This window comes from Halyomorpha halys, unplaced genomic scaffold, assembly GCF_000696795.3.
Source record: "Halyomorpha halys isolate HHAL.00 unplaced genomic scaffold, Hhal_1.1 Scaffold1220.1, whole genome shotgun sequence".
Lineage (NCBI taxonomy): Eukaryota > Metazoa > Arthropoda > Insecta > Hemiptera > Pentatomidae > Halyomorpha > Halyomorpha halys.
In genome coordinates this window covers 79,469-92,084 of record NW_027105702.1, presented here as the reverse complement: position 1 = coordinate 92,084, position 12,616 = coordinate 79,469, and the positions used below count along the sequence as shown (strand labels likewise).

The 12,616-nt window shown below is 29.1% G+C and overlaps 1 long non-coding RNA gene across 2 annotated transcripts; it reads right to left on the bottom strand.

The window, feature by feature from the left end:
• Positions 1 to 3,349: 3,349 nt before the first annotated feature.
• LOC136797170 (uncharacterized) lies at positions 3,350 to 9,630 on the bottom strand. 2 transcript variants are annotated; one of them, XR_010845010.1, is made up of 4 exons: positions 9,157 to 9,630; positions 8,577 to 8,696; positions 7,940 to 8,013; positions 3,350 to 3,778 (listed from the first exon to the last, which is right to left on the bottom strand). It is a non-coding gene; the product is annotated as an uncharacterized lncRNA (long non-coding RNA). The 2 variants fall into 2 exon arrangements; XR_010845007.1 differs by lacking the exon at positions 7,940 to 8,013.
• Positions 9,631 to 12,616: the final 2,986 nt, after the last annotated feature.

Below are 12,616 nucleotides of genomic sequence, written 5' to 3'. Positions count from 1 at the left end.
GTGCGTCCCCTGAGAATCTTTTTTTCGCGGTGTTAAAGGTCTTGTACTCCTCTACAGGCACTCCAGATGTTGGTGTTAAAAATGTGCCTTTGTGGGTTTACACTTATCTCTCTTGCCATTAAATTTTATCCGTTTAGGGGTGTTTTTAATGTATGCGCACCACAACATTCCCTCCAGGTTGAATTAAAGTGTTCATGAAAATCTTACCATTAGAAAAATATTTGCTAAGAGTTGAGAGAAAAGGTTATGACAAGACTCACATAAAAAAAAAAAATTGTAATTGTTTATGAACATATAATGGGAGAGCGGTGGCTCTGTGGCAAGGCACAATTCTACTAATTTTACTAAAGACCCGGGTTCAAATCCGACTGGGCAGATAATTATATTCTGTTCAACGCTTTGGGTCATGTCAACCCCTTTTTATTATTATCAACATATAAGCACCAAAATATATTCAGTCTATCAATAGACAGAAGTTCCCGAAGCCAATAGAGACAGTGGGATCATAATGGTGCTTCTGGCCCTAATATATTCTTAAACTAATGTTGAATGGATACTTTTTTCACAATTAAGTGGGCTCACTTAAGAAGTATCAGAAAAAAATCACAATTCCTTCTAATTTTCTATAAAGATAAATTTAGTTAGCCAAACTAGGAAACAGGATCAGTTCTTTATGGAAAGGGAGAGCTCTAATTTTTGAGGAATAACTTCAGATCTACGAGACATAAAAATAAATAAATAAGACGAATTTGCTAAAACCTTAATAAAAAAAAAAAAAATGAATATTTTCAACGTCAAGATATCATATTAATCCAGACATAATATGTTGGCGTTAATAGTGTTACTGGCGTCTTATGGAAAGGCCATAAACTTTTATACTAATAATTTACGCTGCTATCTTACATAACCAAGATAAAAATTTATTATACCTCTACCTTGTACCTATGTGATTAACGTCATAGACGCATTCGATTTACTATGGCTTCCAATATCATTTCCCGTCACATAAAACCATAAAATAAATGTGTTTATTTTAATCAAAATAATGCTTGCTGGCTCGATATAGAAAGGATCAGAAGAGAAATGATGTTATAACCAATTAGGAAACTTTCCAACAAACGAGGCAAGAAGGTTCTCGAAGCAGCGAACCAGGGCGCCTTCATATTCATACGTTCATGCACCTTATCGCATAACTAATTAACATTAATTGGCACGAAAAGTATTATTAATCACCAACTATTACTTATTGTAATAAATAATAATGTAAAATAAATGAAATATACTAAAAAATGCTAAGGTAGACCGTTTTTGAAGTTCAAACTGTACTTGCAACATTCAAGTCCTTATATCTTCAAAAGTGCTGGTACTATCTTCAGCATTTTTTAAATACTCACTCCAGAAACGTTCCTCTAAAACCTTATGTTTTTTAAACAAAAACAAATAAATAGGATTTTAGAGGAACTAACGTAATCGGCTTTATTTTATGATTTTTATATAAAAAAAAAATTGTAACTCATATTTATTTTTAATAAAAATATCGATTTACTTGCTTTGTTTTGTTTAGTTTTTACTTTATTTCTTTTAAACCACTGCGCCAAAAATCGCTCACTTCTATAAACGTGCGAGAATCTGATATTGACTGTAAATATTTTTACTGTATTACCTGATCATTTCGCCAATTCTTGTTTCTTAATTATGATAAAGAACAAAATGTTTTTTTTATTATTTATTTATTCATTGAACTTTCATTGACGCTTCGGCGCATTATAATAATGTGTTTGGTTGGGTAAGGATTTTTTAATGAAAGGAGGTTTTTGGCCAAATCTGCAACGAATGGGATGTTGAGGTCTTTATGGATGAGTTTATTTGGACGCAATAAGGAACATGAAAGATTTTGGATTGTAAAGATTTGATGCGAGAGGAATTCGATGGAGCACCAAACCTCAATTCCGTTTGTCCGAATAGGTCTGATTACGTATAACATTTTTTATGTAGTAAATAAGAATTATCATCAAAATTCTTAGCAAATATATATTTTCTAATCGACGATTTTCGATATAATCATTGAAAACAAATTTTTAAAAAATGCTGCAAATTATTTCAGCAGAGTTTTTTAACTATGTCATATTTTTAGGTATGTTAATTAAATCTTTAACTAATATCGCGATTATTATGGTTTGATTCTTATGGATTTGTTGGCTCTTTGTTTATAAAGATTCATCATGAATTTCGTTCTACTCTTTTTTTTTTTTCCTGGCTAATATTATTTATGGGTGATGTTATAATTGAAGTAGAATTACCATCAACCGGATCCCTGTCTCCTCTGTTTTGTAACCATAGACTATTTAATTCTACAAATCATTAAAAAATAAATAAATATAGGATCATAAATCATTATCAAATGTAATCTTTATATTATTAATTTTTTTATAAATTAATTTCAAAATTAGGCTGATTGAGCATTATTATCCTTTGATATTTTTCAACATGTATCATCTTATTATGGATTTATTTGTTTTCTTTATAAAGTAAAAAATATTGCAACAAGATCCATGAATGAACATGAAAAGCCAAATATACTATTGCAAGATTCCTAGCAAGAGGAGCACTTGACATTGAAGAGCTCACATCAAGATTATAATTAGAGGATAAAGCAATTAGTGTTCTAATTTGGGAACGTGCAAACAATGAAACAGACAGATGTGAGAGCAAGTTCCAACTTCGAGGGAAATAAAACGAAACATATATAGAACAATCAATTTACAACTACGTCAGTGAAGACACAAGTAAGAACAGCGTACGATACTAAATTTTGAATGAAATGACTACAAACAAAAAAGTATTATTTATCTAATAGATGAATGATTTGTTCCCCATTAAATTATTATAAACAATAAAAAAAAAAACCAAACCTTTACAAATATATACTTTAAAAATTAATGGTTCTCTGAAAATCTTTCCCAATATGTCTAAATCGACTAAATCCCGAAATACTCGTAGTTAATTACAAGATATAATGTGAATTAGATCATTTCATCAGAGCTATGTCAAGCCGTGCATATCAATATTTCATGATAGCTTCATCCCCGTGGCAGCCTGTTGGAACAAAGTCCAAACAGATATCTAATGAACCGATTACACAGGAGCCACCAGATAGCACCAAGTCCAAACAGATATCTATTGATCCGATTACGTTGGAGGAAATTAATATAAATTATTATATGCAGAATCATTTTGTATGGTGATATTTATAATTGTTCAGATTCTGAACAAAACCACTACAGTCTAATTTCGTTAATCCGAAATAGTAATAGAAATAGTAAATAGTAATTCTTATTTATTTGGAAATTTGACAGTTGAAAGTTTTTTAAAAAATTAATCTCTTATGAAGAAATCTATCATTTTGGTTTGGAGAAACTTTTTCCCTGCTTCTTCTCTCAGATGTTGTGAGAAGGACTAGCTGCCATAGTATTTAATTCTCTGCTTTATTGTCATTGGTACCTCAACTTGTCTTTCACCTTCTTCTTCTTCATTAGTAGATACTTCTCTTACACTCTGTACGATTTCCGGATCAGTTTTAAATGTGAACTCATTCCCCTCACGACCTTCAACCCATTCATCAACATCTGCATTTCTCACTGAAGCGCCAGAATTTATTTTTTTTAATCAAGGTCGATATCATTTGTCGGGTGGCTTCGTCATTGTTGTCTGTTGAAACTTCATGGATGTTCTCTTTCCTCAACAATGGATTCCATTGCGTATGGTCCGACTGAACAGCCTATATGAATAACACCTTTGAGATTTAAATTTTTCAATGTGGTAAGGATTTCTTATTGTTGTGCAACATACGAGACTAGAGCTGTATGGTAGAAAAGAAAAATGTTTTGCCTGTTGATTTAAAAAAAAAAAAATCAACTTTACGCCTTCGGAGTACTGAAGTTCGGATCAGCGAGATTACATTATACTTACGAAAATACTTTATCAGGTTAAATGAAAATAAAAACTTTAATTATAAAATTTCACTCACTTCTTAAAAATAGTAATAATTAATTTTTACCAACCATGTAATCATGTGCTCGGCACATGGACATATGAGTGACTGACAGAGGAATATAAGAGCGACAACAAACAGTAAAGAAATCGTTGATGATTTTTCTCATTATTATATATGAATTAATGGAAGTTGTATATATTGTAATATATAGAAAGTAGAAAATTAAGAATATTATTGCTGTTACAATTTTACAGTAATTGTGCTTTATTTCTTAGTTAAAATTAATCTAACCATCAATTTATTAAACAATTAATATGAAAAATGTGAAAAAATATAATTTTTTTAACAAAAAAAATATTTTACTATTTGACTAAGTTCATGGAAGTATCATATATTAATTCATTTTTCTAATGTATATGTTTTTTAATATTTATAAATTAATATTTTTATATCATGAACATTTTACTTGATATATTACAATATTACTTATTGCGTGTTGTAACATAAGAAGTTGCCTCTCGATATAGAAGAGCTTTTTAATAGCAATGCTACTTATCCCGAAGGATTTGCTTTGGAGATTCGTTACATTTTTTTTTTTTTCAAAAGGGTATATTTCAAACTCACTGGATGTTAGTTTTGATTTAACTAACTGTCTCAAGAATTAAGAGTTGGTAGAAATATCTTAAGAGGCTGTTTTTTTTCTTGCGAGGAGCGAGACTAATTATGACGACTACGTTTCGGTCAGCGCTTGCGGTCCTTCGTCAAGGTTGTCTCATCCTCCGATATTCTTAGAGCTTGGTATATGTGTTATAAGACCCATCGCTGTTCAGTCTTATATAATATATATTCTGCGATTGACTTAAAAATATATCAAATTAAAAGAAAAGAGAAACTTATTAAGGTATTTAAAAAATATAGATATGTCTTAGTTATCTTCCGTTTTTTTTTTTTTTTGTTAAATTTATCATTTATTATGTTCGAAAATTGACATTATACATTTATATTAACTTTTGAGTTTTATTTTAACTCATATTTTATTGGGAACGAAAATAGACTTAACAATTTATATTAACTTTTTATCTTTACTTTGATTCATTACTTATCAAAATCACTTAATTAATAACAAAGAATTGACAAAGATGCGAAAGAGCATGTAGCAAACTGGAAAGCAGTAGCCCAAGACAGGCAAGCGTGGAGAAGGCTGTTTCGGGCGGCCTAGATCTTCTAAGTCAACAGGAAATAAAAAATATACTACAATCGAAAATTGACTTAACATATTTATATTTATTTTGACTCATTTCTTATTTTGACTGAAAATTGGCATTATATATTTATCTTAACTTTATTTTAACGAAGTATTTTCTAACAATAAAAATTATCATATTTTTGGAAAAATGTTGTGGAAAAAAAGAAACAACTTTTTAATTTAATTGTTTTAAATGGTGAGCTTGTATTAAATATTAGGTAATTTTTATCTGAAAGCTTCAATTTTTGACAAAATGTTTTATGAGGAGCGTTATAATACATATATTGATATTGCCGTTTTGTTTTCTATCGTAAGGTTTTAATTATTTAACTATTACTGCAATTTATTTATTCTTCTTTTATAATTTATTTGTGTGATCTCTGAAAACACTGGAAAAAAATACATTTACTTACTTTACATTTTTTTCTTTTTTATTAAACTCTGAATATCAATGTAGAATGAAGTTATCAACTAGGTTTTATCTTCATAGGAATGGCTTAAGAGGACTTAAATGCTGAAGTTTCAATTAGCTTCCTGTAAAGTATCTTTAATTTTGTTTATTTGAAATAATTAAACATTTAAAATTTTTAAGTTATGTAAAAAAATCTGAAAGAGTGGAACGTGTTCTCTGGCATTCACAATTATTTTTACACTGCTTTGTTATAGTTAGTTAAAAACCGTTGTGTTCTTAGCAGGAACAAAATAGATATTCGTTTTACGGACCTTAAAAGAAGTAATCCTAAAATACAATTTTTTATCGCAACAGTATAATAAAAATTGTTTGTAATTTTCACCTTCCAAGTGTAAGTTGTATGCACTTACTGTAACAGATTTTATAACATGTTTCTTTACTTTATAACAAACTTCCAATTCATCTTTGGTTATATTTGTACAATTACAATTTTAGGAAATAAAAAAAAAAAGTTCATAATTAGAATCATTGTTAGGAGATAATGTATGGAAAAGTTAGTAAATCAGAAATAATTCAAAACTTTTTTTTTTGCCATTGTATTATGAAATTAGGATAGATTATAATTAATAAATAATTATAATGCAATGTATGAAATGTTACAATTTTTATGATAAACTATTTTTCAGAAATATTTATTTTATAAATTATTGAATTCATTAATAACATTTCATTATTAACAAATTAAAGGCAATGCTTCCTTTAAAAATATAGATATATCTTGATGTGTACAAAATGAAAATGGTAATATTATGCATTGTAACATTCAATGATTGTATACGTCCTGTTAATCAATTGATGTTAATAAAAAATAATATAGATTCTTAATTGTAAACAATTGTAAAGTTTGTCATGCAGTTAACTATTCTTCATAATTAAATGGAGTTCTATCACATCATTATTGCCACATAAAATACCTCTTTTTTGTTTCTTTAATAAATTATGTTATCCTGAAAGTTTTAAATATATATTTTTCGAATCAAGAGGTGACAAAGGTTTAAAAATAACAGTGTTTAAATATTTGATGTGTGGCGCCATATTTCGGTTAATCCTGGACATAATTTGTATCCACTGCTGACAAGAGATATTTCCTACGTGTTTTCGAGCCTCCTTTCCGTTTTGTGCCCTACCATAACTTATGCACTTCTCCTAATCCTTTTCGCTTTAATAAAAAAATAAATTATACTTCTATACTGTCATGCTAAAGTTTTTTTTCTTTTTTATTTTATACAACTAAAATACTGGTATTACGCAGGTTGGTGATTCTTTTCAATCGCCTCAAAGCATTGATAATTTTCTCTGTATAAATGTCTTAATTAGCTTTTATATAATTAGTAAAAAATAGTTTGCATTATTTAGTAGAGAACAGACTTTTTATTTAAATGGAATATGATTGGGGGAGATCTCTCCTAATTAAATGAAATAACTTTTTATTCACCAATATCCATTTATCTATTCACTCAGAGATAATTAAGAAAGAAATTATGGGTTCATCATAACTGGAGTATAGTAGAATTGAATTATCCTGTAGATAAGGTAGAAGATATTATCGGTAAGTTTAACCGTGAATTGGGAAAATATAAAAAAAATCGGTAATTTAGGAATATGAATAGGGTGCCATGTTAGCAGTTTTTCTGTTATATGTAAAGAGATTATGTGGATCTCTGTTCTTATGCCAGAAAGCTAAAAAAAAGACATGGTATTAAAAGCGACTTATTGGGAAATTACTTAACAGAATTTATTTTGACTCTTTTGGAGGAATATTCAAATTCATCGTAAAAAAATTCCTGTTTTTTTATATAAATAAATAAATTCATATTATTTTTGTTTTCAATTTTTTTTTTTTTTTTTAAATTTTGTATTTGATATATTCTGTTGATTGTACCGTAGGCTGGGATTACTTTCTGATAGCTCTAAGGGACAGGACTGAGTCTTTAAGGCGACCCAAGTTAGAAATAAATCTCAATCCTTGGTATCATCTTAGGAAGTCAAATTCAAAATAATTTTGATATATTTTTTGTCAGATATGACAGTATTACTTCAAACAAGCTATATGTTTTCATTTATTCTAATTTCGAAAAGTACAGAGGATAATTTGCTGTGGAGAAACTATATTACGACCAATCTTGTTTTTAATATTGAGATTGTATATAAATGTCGCTTCATGATTACAACAAAGTGATCATTGAGAAGTTATATACTACAGAAAGACATTATTAATTATATATACCTTTTTACTTCTTTACACCTATCTTCTTTTATTTTTCCTAGTAAAGCTTCGGAAGCCGTTTTTCTATTTTCAAACTGTAATCTTAAACCTCTTTTAATGCAACAGTACGCTATAATTATTACTCGTTATGAATTGATATAAAAATTATGTAATTTTTTTTTTAAACTGTACTACCCTAAAATTATTTGTTTGGAGAAAAATCAAAACCTTCAAGAAATTCTTGCCTTGAACGGCAATAACAATATAATAATATTGTGCATTTATAAATGCATACTATTATTCTACAATAATTTAATTTATATTATACTTTAAATATTAAATTTAACAGTTTTGTTTACTGTTAATTTCGTATGTTTGATCTTTATCGTACAAAATCACATCTGTCAAAGTGACATTTCCAATTAAAAATATTTGTTTGGGAAGATTAAAGGTATAAAAATGGAAGTGGAAAATAACAGGGGTATACAATGCAAAGTAAAATATAATAAAAAAAATTAAAGGTTGTAAACAGTAAATGAAAAGGGTAATAGTAACAGATAGATAAGAGATAAAATAAGAGATGAAATATTAAAGAAAGTACAAATTAAGAGATGTAAAAAGAAAAGAATAAAATCAAATGATGAGACAGAATTCATACCTGTTTTGATGGAAGTCAGTCAGAGTGAGCCGTTTGTATTGTGAGGAGTGGAACTAGTAAATGGGTATACTATGTTTATTGAGCCAACGTTTCGCCCCACGTTGCAGGGCTTCGTCAGGTCTAAAAAAGATACAAACACTTGACATTGTTACAAAAAAATTAAAAAAAAACATAAGTGGAAAATAACAGGGGTATACTATGAAAAGTAAAATATAAGAAAAATTAAAGGTCGTAAACAGTAAATGAAAAGGGTAATATACTATTCCCACGGTCAATCAATAACCTTCCAAAAGTTATTTAAGTATTATTGAAAGTATTTGCGTTAATTTTTTATTATTAAATATATAGAAATTTTATTGTCGTTTTTTTCTGATAAAATATTCCATGTTTTCAACTACGCAATTATATCATGCTGTATAAATTCATTAATGGAGAGGTGCAGGTACAAAAATATATGAATCGGTAGTTTGTGGATATTTGTTAGTATTTCATTGAGGTTTGTTATTGGTGAATGGTAGTCTCTATTTTCTAACTATATTATTCCTAGGCCTACTTGACCTGAAAACCTTTTCCTCTTTACCTGAGTTTGAAAGACTGCGTTTTCCTGGAAAGTGATAAAGGATCTTTTGTAACCATCCGACAAGTGGTTCACCTTTAGTCCGCTTGACAGGTCCTTCTGGTTTTTATCCACGTCCTTTTTTTTTCCTTCTTTTTTTTTTGTAGCTAAGTAGACGGTTTTTGTTTCTCATCTTAGGCCATTCTAAATCATTGACTTTTGTATTATTTATCTATCTGACATTGAGAGATCTGTAGACAAAAAAAAAGTTACCTCCGTTACTTGATGACCATTTCACAGTTGTTATAACAATAACTAACATTATATATGGTTCTAGTTCACAACTGTCAATCCTTCACCGCGTGTTCATGAGAAAATGGTGTGGACCTTTGTTAGTTAAAACCTGACGCCATAAAGTGATTTTATGTGAATTTAGGGCTCACCCTCACCTGAAAAGGATCTTTAATCCTTGATGAATTGGAAATCCAATAATTTTTACCCAATTATAACAGTTATGATAATAATGTAGTTTATAAATTATAATTAAAAACAGATAAAAATCATCAGGTTAATAAAAAATGTGATTTTTTTTAATAATTTATTTTTTTAATTCGATTAATTTATTATTATTAATGTTCATAGCAAGCACTATAAATTTATAACCCAGATGTTAATGACCCAGGTTGTTTGCATCTTCAGAGAAAACAATTACTCACCAACTTAATATTTTCGTGAAAAATAATAATAAATTAAATTAAATTATTAATGGATCCTCTTAAAGGAATTTCAATCAAAGCCATAATATAAAACATTTATTCATACTTTTGAATAGTAAAAATAAATATAAAATAATAATTCTTTGTTATATAGTTGTAACAAACTTTTATGCTTGTTTATTGTGTACAGTTGTGTTTGAATATTATAATTTGTATCATAAATTTTAATATTGATTAAAATAATTTCAGGTTTGTGCGTTTCTACCTTTTTTTTTTTTAGTGTTATGTTTTATTCATCCAATGTTCTTATCTATATAATTTGAGAGAGATTTGAGAGTCCTGTTACTTACTACCTATCTTGAAATAGCGAATCTTTATAAATGCCTAGGGAAAAAAAAATTGATGTTCACTGTTTGGCTCTCAAACTTACAAAAATTTTTTTAATAATTATAATTGAAGGTTTTTTTACAATGAGGTATACATTTTTTACAATTGGAACAATTATATCTCAAAGACTACAATTTGCTTCAAAGTAGTTTATTTAAAAGTTTGCCCTTATTATATTCAGTACATCTATAAACTAGATTTAATTTTCTAAAATTTGAAGTAGAATTTCTCAAATGTAAAAAATAATTAAAAAATGTTTTTTATCTTTCTGTTACCGCAAACCACTCGATGATTCACCAGTCATTCATATGAAACTCATTTTTTTTTAGGCCTTCAAGAAATAAGGCACGTTGTCAGTTGTATTCACTTTTTTTGTTTCTTTTTATTACATATATATATATATATGCTTTCATTTATAATAATCAGATGATGTTTCATAAATTTAAAATCGCGCTGATTTTCTGAAATTTTATTGTTAGTATTAAATATTTGAAGGTTTCAATTTAAAGTGTTTAACAGTTTTTAAGCAAAAATATGAACTACTCAGGGATGTATTTGAATCTTCTTTTATCGCGAAGTTGAGTTAGACTAAAGATATATTTGATAATTCACTACTCACACCGAATGAATAGAAGCGCTCAGTGAGATCTCGAATCCGTTTTAACTAATTTCGATAGAGGCCTGAGGTATCGGTGGATGCTGTCTTGGGTGGGTTTCCAACATTCGTCTCGCAGCAGTTTTGCCAACTGTGGTTCTATTTTTGTCATTTCCTGTGTCATTTTTCTTCTCCGTTTAGGTGACTTTAAAAAATTTCTGTTTTCAAATATTTTAATTATGAAATATGTTTTTCTTAATCGTTTTTCAGTTCAATGTTTTAATTAGATACCCAATCTATTTATATTTAGTTATAACATAATTATTTTATTAATTATATCCATATACCAGTTATGTTCAAGTAAATATATGATATAATGTTAGAAATTATTAAAAAATCTGTGTAGGGTATTAGCTTCAAAGGGAAATGTCTTGTTTTGTTTACGGACAGGTACTAACGCAAAGCTTTTTTTGTTTTAAATCTGTTGGTTATAACTTGATATTTTCAAACTTAAACCTCCCTAAAAAATACGGTCAATTTAAGCCAAAAAAATTTCAAAATTGGTTGGTTAGTTCCTGAAATAAGTCCATTCGAACTAACAAACTAAGTTTTGTATGTTAGTGTATCTTTACATTTAACTATTACAGATAAACTTGTTTCGAAGGCGACCATTGATCGTACACCCTAGTCGGACTGAAGTTACTTTGGGATACCTCCAGAGGCTCGAAGGACCTCCCAGAAGAAGAGGCACCTGCTAAGATGTTGGAGGGAGCCGTGGGAACGGAGGTGGCCGGCCCTCGTTCCAGGAACCGAGCGCTGTTGCCGGATCCTCTCGCTGCCGCTCCTACGGTAGTTCACTGAACCGCCTCATCCTCTCTCAGATCTTTGCTCTCTGTCTATCTCAGGATATCCATACGATATACTGGATATCCAGGGTATGATCTTATTACCTGAAGAACAGCAAAGTACCAAGCTTAATTGGATATGTGCAGGATCGTCTTTCGTCGGGGGCCCCCGACACTTAAAGATAAGGGACCTTCTGTATCTTCAAATTATTTTCAGAACAACTTTGATTTATAAACAATAGCTAGTTAAAACAATTAATTAATTTAGTATTTAGAAATTAACAAGAACTATAAAGTAAAATTGGACGGACATATAAAATTGGTAGTTTTCTTAATTTTTTATTAGCGAAATGATGAATCACTTCATGTAAGTCTATTTATTTTAGTACATCAACATCAACAAATTGCTCAAGATTATTTGAAGAAATCGTTCTTCGCAGTTCATTGCTGATTCGTTTTAATTTATGTATCACAGGGGTAAATGTGTAAATAAGGTATTGTCCGAAACAACTACTGAAGTGAGTAATGTTTCCTCACTTTATAAATACTGTAGTAACTTCTAAACGCGCTGTGAAAGTGAACACTAGCAACCAAACAAATTAATATGACAGTTTATTGGTTGAAAAAATGTTCAAAATTGGTCTACTAGTAATGCTATCGTATGGAAGTTAGTATCGCGGCTAAAAATGGCAATACACATATGAACATGCAGGAAGAACTATCCGGATGCAGCCTACAGATTGAATGAAGGCGTCAAGATAATTACCGGCACACATTCTTAGGGTTTGTCGTCACGGTTTTCGAAATTTTAGTATTTTCACTACATCTATATCTCTTTTGATGTGGAAGCTAACCCTTTTCCGTTGTGAGGAGTATTAAAATAGACATAATCATTTTCAGCCTTTCCTATACTGTACGCCAAATCTATCTTTTAAGTCAGG